Here is a 13179-nt window from a genome sequence, read left to right on the forward strand (position 1 = left end):
TCATTCCACAGCGGAAAGTGAAACCTACCCTGTGACCAAGTCCCTCCTGTAAAATGGAAACCAAAACCTTGCCAGCAAATGACATCAAACTTCAACAGAACTCTGTCACAATGGTGACAGTGCATCATAATGCAACAGTTGATTCACTGTTTATTTTTTTATTTTTTTAAATAGAACAAATGCGGTGTTTCCCAAGTTGTGTACAGTTTGTCACACTGTTCACATCCTCCACATTTCCACATCCTCTTGCCAGAGGTTTTCAGGGTGAGTGTTCTGCATATAGGAAGGCAATAGGAGTAATTCCAGTTTATGAAAGCAGAAGGTATGGTACTCTTAACAGAAAAGGTTAATTTGACACATTTACAAGAAAAGCTAGCTGAAGTTTACTGAAGGGGAAATCTGCTGATCCCATCCGTAATACCTCAAGGGTTGCACTTTGCTCATGCAACCACCTGGTGGAACTATTGCATAAATAAACCAGCCTGGTTTGTTCAAGAGACTGGTACATTTGATTTTCTTTGCTTTTGACACGCTTTGTTCTTGTTTTTGCCACCCTTTTTTTATTCTTTTGTGTATCTCAGAGGCTGACTTCTTCCCATCATCGTACTCTCACCTCAAACCCTCTCTGTGCACACTGTACGGTTCATTTTCACTGATTTAATTAAAAGCCTTTGATAATTACAAGCTGGTTTGAGTGGATCTTAATGGTTTATTGGAAGAAAGCATATAATGTGATACTCTTTGTATGGTAATAATTTTACAGTGTTATAGTAGTGATAATATTATAGCCACTGGGAACCTGCAGCTTAGCCAGCGTACTGTGTATCTGATGAAAACTTCAAAAAGTGCATATAAAACACAACCCTGGAAACAGCTCATATTGTGATTGCCTCTTACTCCCCTTTGCATTCTTTGATGTCAAGATAAAATAAGTGCGAGAAAGACTTCTTTGGACAGTCAGATGATTTGTCACTATTATTACAGCCCCCTCCTGTGTACCATGATTAGTTTATTCTGTGTCTTCACTGTGTCCTGTAGGGGAAACATCTCAAACACACAAAGGCAGGAGTAATCAAAGACAGACTGGGATAAAACTTTCTAAAGAGAGTCCCCCCCCCCCCCCATTCTTCTTCTTCCTCTTGTCTAAGAAACAGGCAACTCCACCAAGGGGAGTGTAACGCAGGGTACTCTCTGTCAGGCATCCTACGTGAAGTTCTAACATGGAGTTCTGCCATCCAATTCACAGTAGGGGGTCCAGACAAGTTTGGATGGATAAGAAAGAAAGTAAGAAATTGTCAATAAAGAAAAATACAGATATAGCCCCCCCCCCAAAACAAAAAATCTCTGGGTATTTCTATCCTTGTTGCAACAGAATTCTTATCACCTTGTGTTGATGCAAGGGAAATATGTGGCTCCAGCTTCATCCATTTGGACTATATAACCTTCTTCGTTATTAATGGAGAGATCTTTGGACCTGTTACGCCTAGACTGGCCAAGAAACCCACATTTTTTAATAGTGGCCAAAGGCTGTAACTCATTAACTTTGGATTACTATCAAAGAAGTATTGGATAAAGCCAGAATTTTCTTCTGCTCGAGTATGTTTGGATCATATGTCATCTTGCTGTAAACCTCATATCTCCAGAGAGTCAGCTATCAAGGAATTAAGAAAATTAGTTTGGATAAGATGGGTTGGGAGGGGTCAAACTACTATAAGTCACATATCTAGGTACCATTGCTTTTGGAGCAAAGCAAGGTTTTTGCATTGTGATGATAGCAAAGGGTCAAAGGTCAGAGGCTGCAGTTTCTGATCATTCCGTGCTCAGCCTGGATTGAAGACCGATTTTTTAATAGGCATCAAACCTCTCCTGTTTAAGGTTGTCTTTGGTTTGTTCTCAAGACAGATTTCCACGTCTGGGCTTTTGGATCAAGAGAAAGAATTATTCAGGCTCTTTGTGTTCCTCCAAATCACTTGGTAGTGTTCTTTTTCCACCATAGACACGCAGATAGGTTGACTTAAACTTGGCCTGGAAGATCTTCTCTTCAACTTGCAGTTCACTGGGCATGAAAGTGAAGTCTCGCTCCATATGGAGTCAGTTCAGCTCTGCGTACTTCACTAAAACTGCTGCCCAGCACTAAATAACCTTGTCCACCCAAGTCAGTTTTCAACTGTATGTCAGTGAATAACAGTGCAGTCCAGTGCTGGATCCACCTCTCTCTCACAGGAGAGATGGAATACTTTGGCTCCAGTCATTTCATCGCTGTGCATTCTTTCTGTGCAGATATCAAAAGCACATGCGGTGAGCTCAGTGTTAGGCCAGGTGCACTGATGTACAGTATGTGTACTGATTGGTTTGCCAGAGGCACAAAATTCCCAGAAGCAAATCAACACGTCTCATCCTCGATGACTAGGATTCCCTGGAAGAAGAGATCTTGTATCTCAGTGGGACCTTCTGGCTAAAGAATAAATACAAATGAATGAATTCTGGAGTAAATCTGCATGCAAGTCGTTATACTTAACCACTCATCATCATGTTCATAAATGATTTATACAACAGTAATAACATCAGTATGGTACACAATGTAACACAATCAAAGATTCAATCAAGCAGCCAACCCCCCATAAAAACAAAACTTTATTTTATCATTGTAAGGGAAATTGCATGTAACACAAACAATCCCATTCACACAGAGATAGCGCTATAGAGCTGCTACAAAGTGGCTTCTTTATGCCTTCTTTGCATTCTTACACACTACCAAACAACGGTGGCATCGTACTGCTCCAGTGTGTGAGTTTAGACAGCATGCATTACGTAAGCAAAAGAGGCATGACAAACAAACAATAACAATGGTATTTACATGGCAATAACATTTACCGTCCCTGGTATATGGCAGTTGATCTGTTGTATGCATAAGGGGCTCCTGGACCTCATTGTTTTCCCAATTTGCAGACATTGTCTGCCACTGTTCTTCTGCTTTAAGGTGGCTGATAACTGCTGCTACCTGCTTTTTGAATCTCCTGAAGGTGAGTCGGTGTGTGCCATCCATAGTCCTGTCCTGCCAGCTGTCCCTTTAATACAGACACCATTTCAGTATTGTTACAATCTCTACTGCTGTCTTAAAGGCAAGACAACTATGTCCCCCCATCCCAGGAGTGTACCTTTTAAGGCCCCGACACACTGAGCCGACAGTCAGCTGTCAGTCAAAGTTGGGCCATTGGTGAGCATCTTTCCCCCCTTGTCCATGAGGTGTGTCCCGCACCCTTGGCCCTTGTCGGCACTAATTGGCCTTTTTTCCACCAATTCAGCATGTTAAATCTGAGTTGGCACAGTGAAGCCCTTCGCCACATTAAATCACTCTGATTGCCAGTTCAGCTCAGCGCACAAGAAGAGAAACAGAAGTGAAGAATGTAAACAAAGAGCTAAGGTCGAGAGCAAGTGAGGTCAAAACAAACTTATTATATGAGGTAACATTGTTTTTCTTTATCCATTGAGCTCTTTGATAGAAACATTTCCTGATGGTTTGTGTCATCATTCACAGGCACACAGTATATGTTCTTTCAACACCGGATTGTGTTGTTAATGTGCTAACTGACTAATGAGCATTAAGACGGTCATCTGATTTCCCTTTTTGAAAGATGATAACAGAAGACTGCCATCTGCTGGTATGGAGGGTCATTTCCTCTCAGGCAGGCACAGAACATTCATGCTTGTTGGCCGTCGATTTGATGTGTTCATGTACAACTTTTTGGCCGAGATTCAGCAATGAGAGGCGACGCAGCAAGGGGCTCTCATTGCCATAGGGGCGTGAAATTCCTGCCTTAAAGAGGCAGTACATGAGTACAGTATGTGATTGTATTCATTAACTGAATCATCGATCTTAGAGGACAGATTCTAGGTGGGTATTTTTTTCAGTGGAAGGATGGTAAAATAAAAAGAAAATTTTGTACTAAAAAAACTGACTTTAGAGGTTGCCCACTTGATTTGACTCATGAAGCCTAACATTAACCTCAGATAAAATTGGTAATACGTTTTTTCCCATGTTGTGTTTTTGAAGCCTATCCCAGCTGACATTGGGTGAGAGGCAGGGTACACCCTGGACAGGTCGCCATGACTGACACATAAAGACAGACAACCATTCACGCTCACATTCACACCTACAGGTTATTTAGAGTCACCAATTAACCTAACCTGCATGTCTTTGGGCTGTGGGAGGAAGCCAGTGTACCAGAGAAAACCCACACTGACACGGGGAGAACATGCAAAGAAGGGCTCCCCCACCCAGAGGTTTGAACCCCCAATTACAGGTTTGAGCCAATGTATAAAAAACCACATACAGTATATAAAAGGTGCCTAGAAATTCCATATTCATTAGTAAAGGTAGGAGGGGGATATATTGGCAGAAATGGAATATAATATAATGTTTTTTTTAGTGTATAATGACCTAAAATAAGAATTGTTGTGTTTTCAATACCTTAGAATGAGCTGTTTATATCTAGGATAGAAAGCAGGTCCTCATCCATGGAGATTGCCATGTTGCACTGTCATGTTTCTACAGTAGCTCAGAACAGACAAACCAAACACTGGCTCTTGATAGAGCCATTTGCGTTTTTGCGTTGACCACCGTAGTTAGCAGCCCCTCCACGACAAGCCAAAGAACATCGGAAAAACACTGATTTGTAACATGAAACTGCTTTATTCAGTGTTTTTTCCGGTTTAAATCACTTGGTCCATTTGTTTTGGAGAGGAAGAGACCTCTGTGGATAATTTGGCTACTAGTGAGAACCTTCTGAACTTTTGGATCTTAAGTTATCAGAGAAAAAAGGCGAGCACACATTAGCAGGTGCTAGGCTAGCAGTCCCTCTGTGACAAGCCAAACAGCATCGGAGAAACACTGATTTGTAATATGAAACTGTTTTACTCAGTAATTTTACTGGTTTTAATCTCCTGGTTTGTTTGGTTTGGAGAGGAGGAGACCTCTGCAGATAATTCGGCTCCCAGTAAAAACCTCCTGAACAATCAACGCTGAAAGAATCCTTTGAGGGAATCCACTGCTCCTTTAAAAATGTGTTTTGTATTGCTTTGAAAGCTTCTAGGAAACAGTAATTGATGAGGATCCACATTCCCCTGAAAATGACGCAACAAAAAAATGTCTGTCCAGTGATGTTATATTAAATTGACTTCATATGAGCATGGAGAGCTTTATGTTTCAACCAGTGTATTATGGAAATGCAAAAAACAATGACAACCACTTTAATGGTGTGGAGTGAAAATAAAACTGAGCATTAAAAACCTGTGAGCTCATATTCCTCTGAGACAGAGGGGTTACTAATGAAGGTGGATTACCTCTTTTTATTAACGGATACATTAACAGTAAGAGGATCATGATGTACAGCAATACTATAGCAATGCAGACGTTCAAGCCTCGAATTGACTCATACATTGGCAGGATTAGTGTACAATTAGAAAAGGCCTCCCAAGCCAGAAAGAGAGGTGTTCAGCAGTGGAAGTGGATAGCATCATGCACATGTGCATGACCATGTGTGTGTGGGTATGTATGTCAATCAGAATTTAATTGACGGGAAGATTAAAGCTCACATCTGAGAGCCCCCTTTTTTTCAGGGGCGGCCAAGTTGAAGGAGTCTGGTCTCCAGCGTCTGCCCGAGGTTTGGGGTGCTGCGCTCAAGGTTAGCGCGGGCACCCCGCTGAGTGTGTGCTGTCTGAGATGGGTCCTACTTGTTGGACATTCATTATCAAACTCTGTTTGCTCCTTTCATCTGCAGCTCTCTGCAGCACTCAGCATAAACTACAGAGGCACCTTGCAGCTTGACATCTCTCCATTCACTCTGTACCTTAAACAGCATGCTGCCACATCAAAGAGCTGCGGCTGCCTTTGATGTTGCAAAAAGAAAGAGCTCCAATGATCTACTAAAAACCAATGCAACTTTCTGGAGCCTTGTTTTATTCATTTGCTATCTCTAGAAGTCTGGAGTCAGTCTCTAGAAGTCCGGACTGCTGATTTGTAATTTGGAAAAGTTGAACTGTGTTCTTTGCAAAATCAAGTGAGTGAACAACTGGTGCAAAGACTGCTACCTTTTACATTGCAGTGGTGGGCGGGTTTGTGTTTTTAGCATTACACTTCCTGTGGTGAGTGTCATGTCTTATAAAGTTGAAGGAGACTGTCATTAAATTTCAGATTTAAAGTGAATGTAAAATGGCTAGATGAAGGCAAACATCCATCACCGCTGTCTATAACTATTCAAGGTCATAGCCATGGAGCCAGGTAGCCAAGGAGCCAAGGAGCCAAGGAGCCAAATCAACTGTAGTGTCCAGTACTGCATGGTAACACAACATCTTTCACAATAACAGTGCTTAGCTTAAACTTCCTAACAATTGTTGTTATTGGTGCAAATGGCATCTCCTTACACAGCCACTAAGGTACTTTAAATATAAGGCTGGTGTAATTCATTTCTTTTTCTTATAGTGAGCAAATCACATAAAAGCCCAAACCATTTCTCAATACTATCCCATATCCCGAGCCTGTCTGTGGTTCTCAGCACATTTACTCCTACTGAAGATATAAATAATTTAAAAGTGGTTTGACATGGTAAAAATGTTTCCTCTTAAAAGGCTTATTAAATCCCTGAAACAGCAGGGCACTGTAGTTTTCAGCTAACTTTGCTCAAACATGAGTAAATAGTGAATTTGTGGGGGACTATTTTTATCAGTGGATGAATACACATTTAATGCTCAATTTTGTAATTACAGCAGCAGGATGGTGAATGTAGGGAGTGACTCAAGATAACCTGCAGTTGTTGCGTTTGTTGTAATGAAGGAACATGTCATCCTGTGCAACAGTGTGACTCATATGTGTTTTTAATAGTTTCTGAACAACAATGGAGCTCAATAAAGGGAAATAAGCTCCATCAGCTATATCCTGAAACCAAAGAAAATCTGACAACTTCCTTCTTTCCCCAAAGTTTTTTGACAACTTGGATGCACTTCCTCATTTTCATGAAAGGATATGTGTGGTGATATTGCATATTTTCCTATGGTCAACAAAAACCCTTGAATAGACCAAAAACCAACAAAGAATCGATCCTACTAACAAGCATTGTCTGTATGTACTGATCGATCACTCTCATCTTGACGTATGAACACACAAACAAACACATCAAACTTCTGTCTTTAATCTATCTGAAAGTACTCATCTTAAAAGTGCTTGCCTTTTTATTCCCAGTTTTGAAGTATTTTTGCTTTTATCCTGAAAGAACTGTGCCTTTCTGAATATCACAAAATGTGGTTTTGCTTTGCTTTTCCCAGTCGTTTGATGACACAGCAAGATGAAAAATCTCTCCTGGACACAAATGGCCCTTTTGTGGTTCGGTCGACTGTCATTAATCTGAGGGATCATAAAAACTAGACAAAAACTCAATTTGGTGTTTGTTACTGGCTGTGCATGCTGATTCACTTTCATATGACTCCAGCTATCAGCCGTGGAGGTGGTCACTTGCTATTGTTCCATTTCTGTGTGTTGTGTATGTTTTGAGGGATTCCTTTTCAAATGTTATACATGCATTTGGAGGGCATGATTAGTGATGTAAGCACCACAGCATCAGAGCCCAACAAAGCAGCCTCTTTCTCCAGTGCAAGCCAGGGTGGATTTAATCCTGCTAATTATAATTTCATCAGATATAACAAGGGACATGTTGACAGTGGAAAGTGACATTTAATGCAAACAGCTACAGGGTTGGGTACACTGAACTTTAGCACTTTGTCAGCTTGTTTCCTAATTGAATGAACTTGACAATAATTGAAGTGTTTTATTTTTGCCCTTCTTTCCGCACATAAAAGACTGCCATGCCAATTAGCTTTAATTCTCCCTTTCCCCTTTTTCTTTTCATGCTCTTGAGTAGGCAGGAACCGGCATATTCCGATCATTTGCATTATCCAAAGCGAATCTGCTTTGAAGTTTTGAGATTCTGTAAGAAAAAGGATCCACTTATCCCACATGAAAAAATGTTCAAAGCTCATAAATTCACTGGAACAGATGTACATTATCATTGGATTTGCCTTTTTTTTTCTCTTTTTGCTCCTGTATTGGTAATAGACTACCTCATGTCCTTCTCATCCTTAGCGTTTAGCATCTTGCCTTTACAGAAGCTTGCACCCTGCTGTGTCAATCCACACTTCAAAGCTCTCTGCCTATCTGCTGGAAACAAAGCACACAGAACATATTATGGCAGCCTCTCATTTCCCCATATTTAAGTCAATATCATTGCTTTTTTGCCAGTGGAAACACAGAGATAGGGTTTATTTCTACACAAAAAGACCATTTCCTGTAACCCATGTCTCCCAACAACACAAATACAACATGGTACACATGCACAGGAAAGGTTTATCCCATTGTAGTCCTGACTACTGCTGAATTTTTCTGTGACAGTTGCCAAGCTGTTCGTAGCTCTAAATATGGAGAAGCCAGAGGTGTGGCTATTACTCTCTGAATAATATTACATTTGACTCAATGTAAAATAAATTATTAAATTTGTCATTTAGTCAAACGAAGCTGTGCATTCAGCAAAATCCTACTGTGCTAAACACCTCATACCTAGATTGCCTTGTTACCTATAATTACACCAAACACGTTGTACTTACCATAATACAAATTATAGATCCTCTTAGGCGCTGAGATAGCTGAGTTATTAAGTGGATGAAAATGTTCATATTGTAGTCTTAAATACCTCTGTGCTGTGCAGAGAGCATTACTCCCCTCAGTGCTGCTCTTTATTTTCTTCAGTGTAAGGCATACAGCTCTCCAGAGGATGATTCCCACAGTAATGGCTCACTATAATTGCTGTGGTTAGTGCTCATCTATATCAATGATCATGTACCCTTTGCTCAGATGGTGATCTCCCATGTTGTGAGATACTGATCTTTGTTCACTTTTCTGAGAATTAATAATATCCATCCATAGATCCTTTGTCGTTTTTTTTAGTGACAGCTTTTAGCATTGGACTCCTGTTAGTATTTCACCTTTATAGATAATTATGTAGATGATAACAGACAAGAAGAGCGAACCATCCACTATACAACTTCTGGGAAAGGCCCCATGGGAAAGGCTCTGATTGGAACTGCAGGACCTATAAAGATTAACCAAATGACATGAGGATGCTACTTTTCTGTCTGTGACTGATTACAGTTACATATTGTATATGCATGCAACCTCCATTTTACATAGCCTTGATTCAGTGTACCATGCATCTCTACATTTTATTACAAATGCAAAGCCACTTACTCATCGCTGCATTCTTTATGTTTTGGTGGTATAGACATAATTGACCATTCACAGACAACAACACTGGTATATTTTTGTCTATAAAACAATATTGGGCCAACTTCCAGCCTACCTCTGCACCCTTCTGTGTGTCAGCTCTAGTAGTTACCAGCTAGGCTCCTCCAAATGGTCGCTTTTTAATGTACCCCGGGTTTTAACAGATCTGGGGAAGACTGCATTCTCCTATTCTGCACCTTGGACATTGAACAGTCTTAGAAAGATGTAAAATAAGAAACATTGATGAATTTAAGGGCATCATAAATAATGTGGTGATAGAGACTTTAGCTTGTTTTTCTTGAGAGGTCACTATGTTTGAATGGTTGTTGTTTTATTGTGGATTTTTGTATTATATGTTGTATTTGTTGCATTTTAAATGTGTTTTGATTGGCTGCTAACTTGGACAGGTTTCTCTTGTAAAAGAGAAGTTCAATCCTAATGGGACTTTTGTCAAGTCTAAAGCCATCAAATTTGTGACTTATCTTTTGCTTAGCATTCTAAGTATGAATAATTGCTAACCAGCAGATGTTAACATTTATATTGGTGTTTTAACTGGGAAAATCCCCTGAGCAACTGAAACTTCACCCTTGAAATACAATAATCCAGAAAAAAATGCATGTTAGCAGAAGTGGTGGAAGCTTAGATGCTTTCTTTAAAGTGGCTTTAATCTGAAGTTTTTAATTACAATGTTTTACACGACAAAGTGAAAACATTGTGGCAATGTGGCTGCTCATAGTGCTGAAGCTACTGAGGATTATCACTTGCTTTTGGTTCACTCTCACCACACTCTTAGTTTTCAGCTGCAGCAGGCAGCAAGAAAGCTCTAAAAACCCACTGTACAACACCAGCTTATCACCAAATGGCAGACAGTTAGAGCAGTTTGCCAGCTGATTAGGTAATATTTTAATGTTTTGTTGATAACTTGTTTCTGCTGCCCCCAAGTGCCCCTGTTATTGACTGTTTAAGTAAAAGTAGCAATACCACAGCGTATTCTCTTCTCCGTGTTAAAATCGTGCCCTCAAAATATTACTTATAAGCACTAATTATGCAAGATGAACCCTGTCAGTGTTTTATCATTAGATATTGATTTGTTTCTACTGATGCATTACAGTATAAGCAGTTTTTGATGTAGCTAATTCTAACTACTTATTCTGTTTGGTAGCAACAATACTAATAAATAATAATACAGTAACATTTATAAAATGGTCCACCCACACAGATGGGCGGATGTATGATGTCTAATTAGACCTGCACTCAGACAGTGTTGACGCTACCAACTGCACTTGACTGACATCGCTCTTACGCTTCTGTTGATTCTTTTGTACCTGTTGAGGTGGGCCAACTTATATCATTACTTTTATTAATGCCTAGAGTTTCTTGACAGAAGCAGTTGAAATGTAATGTTGTAAGCAAGAGTAGATCATCATTCTCCAGAACTTTAAACTAAGCTTGAACTTGTAAAACATGTTCTACACCCTTTCCTCTTTCACCTGACACACTTATGAAGAGCCCCTAACCAAAGAGATTGACTGGCAGAGACAGACCTATAGATGAGAGGAAGGATACTGACTCCAGTGCTGTCATTTCAAAAGGCATGAATGCATTATCCAACCGTTACTCCGCACTGGAGAAGAAAATCTCCATGAACACCAAGGCTATTACCAACATATGTGAAGAGTTGAAAGGAGTGCAGATCAAAGTCAAAGTAAAAAAAAAAAAAACATGAAGAAAATGTCCAAAAAAAAAAAAAAAGTCTCATGCCAGGCTACAGAGAGGAAAGGATGCAGGAGGATACAGTAGGAAATGGCCCCTTTGGCTATACGGCATGTGAGACTTCCAATGAAGATATGATGCAAGAAGTTTTTGAGCTTTCTTTTTCAAAGATTGCTGCGGAGGACAAAGAGAACAGTAGTTTACGGTGCACAATCTGCATTTCATGCAACAACAAAACAATCCATTGGTTCATATTGCACTCACAATGCTGCGATTCAAAAAGAAAACATCAAGTAAGGAAGGTCCTAACTTTGTCATAGTTAAGGGTTAATCGTTTGCTGGGCTTGTGGATGGAGAAAGTGGCTTCACCTTCATAGATCATGCCGCAGCTTGTGTTTTCTTCTCCCTGTACGATGTTAAACTCAGCTGCCATGGCTTTCATTAGTTACGGCAAATATAGTGAAGCAGTTTCATGAAGAGCAAGCATGGAATTTACTGGATTTGCCAAGAGCTTGTGAAACAGTGCTATTTCTTTGTGTACTGAATGATGCTTCCTTGTGCAGTCTTTAAATCACGTCAGATATTTTTCTGTCTACTTTCAACAATTTTAATTAAAAACACTCTGGTGAACAAGCAATGAGGCTGAACATCAGTGTATGATGGGGCCACCCCAACCTCATCGCCAGAATAAATATTAACACTGTACGTTCCTGAAAACCACAGATATGCTACATTTGTTTCATATGTAGCAGATACATTAAAGCTTTAGGTTTCCTTACCTTTCAGTTTTCAGCTTGATGTTGTAACAATGCTGTGGTTAGTGTCTGGTTAGGTTTGGGCACAAAGTGAATGTAACAAAGTAATAATAATACTTACTGTACTTAAGTGTTTGTTGAGAGTATCTGTACTGTACTTGAGCTTTTATATTTTCGTCAATTTTAACTTTTACTCCAATACATTTTCTAAGTATTCATTTCCACTAAGCATCTTTGTTTTGTTACTGCAAAATAAAATCGGACGGTTTGGCGAATCAGTGATCCTAGCTTGCAAGTTAGATCATTGCACATAAAGGCAGGTGCAAACAAGTGCTCTATAAACCACAGTGTAATTTCGATTTTCAGTCAGGCCCAGGCTGCATGTCAGATCAGATGCTACATGAGCAGAATTTCACTCAATGATGAGACTGACTCACAGCAGAAATATGTAAGATATGTATGTTACGAAGAAATTAGTCTCGCCATCAGACAATCAGAGATCACCGCCTTCTGATAGTCTGGGGACACTCCTTTCTGAAGTGTGTTTAATACACCGGAGAAAACGGCCGGCAACAAAGCAACGCCTCTTGCATTTTTGAAAAGGACACGCCTTCTCGGAAATGTGTGCTTCTCATCCGCAAGGAAACAAACACACAGAGAGCTTGAAAATGTATGTCGAGAGATTTAACTCCGTTTTATCAAACATGTGCTCAGTACACAAGATTGTGGAAATGAAGGACTTACAACGACTTTGTTTAAAACTTTTAACACAGTCGGACTATGTTTACGAGCACAAGAGTTCAGCAAGCCAACGAAGGACTGCCTTGTGGATTTACCATGGGGCTCAAAAGGGTGACGTAGCGGAAGTGGAAAAATCATGATGCATTGTGGGCTTTGCGGGCAATTGGAAAGTTGTTTATGTTTCGCTACGCTACACTTGTGTTCTGTTGTTGTTGTTTTAGCATTTTAATAGTAACATTTGAAAACGGTGCAGACTTGCTGTGTCATTAACTGCCACAATCGTTCTCACAATCCCTACGGGAAGATGATCGATGGGCTGAGATTTTTCTCATTTCCAACTTGTAAACAAAGCCAGGGACCCCGGATCTGTGAGCTAACAACGAGGCGCAGAATGGCTTGGATAGCGGCAGTGAGGCGATCAAACCTGACTTTTAACAATATCACCTGACACATGTTGGTGTGTTAACTGCATTTTCACACCGGTAAGTTGGAATGTTGGAATGTTATGTCGTTTCATATGCAGCATTTAGTAGGCTGCTAGTGTTAGATTTATGGTGTGAAAATACCCTAATTCTGAAATAAACTGAGAAGCCCATACATATTTACCACATAAATGCAGAGTGGATTTCAGGTTTCAAAATA

This window comes from Epinephelus lanceolatus, chromosome 2 (assembly GCF_041903045.1).
Source record: "Epinephelus lanceolatus isolate andai-2023 chromosome 2, ASM4190304v1, whole genome shotgun sequence".
NCBI lineage: Eukaryota > Metazoa > Chordata > Actinopteri > Perciformes > Serranidae > Epinephelus > Epinephelus lanceolatus.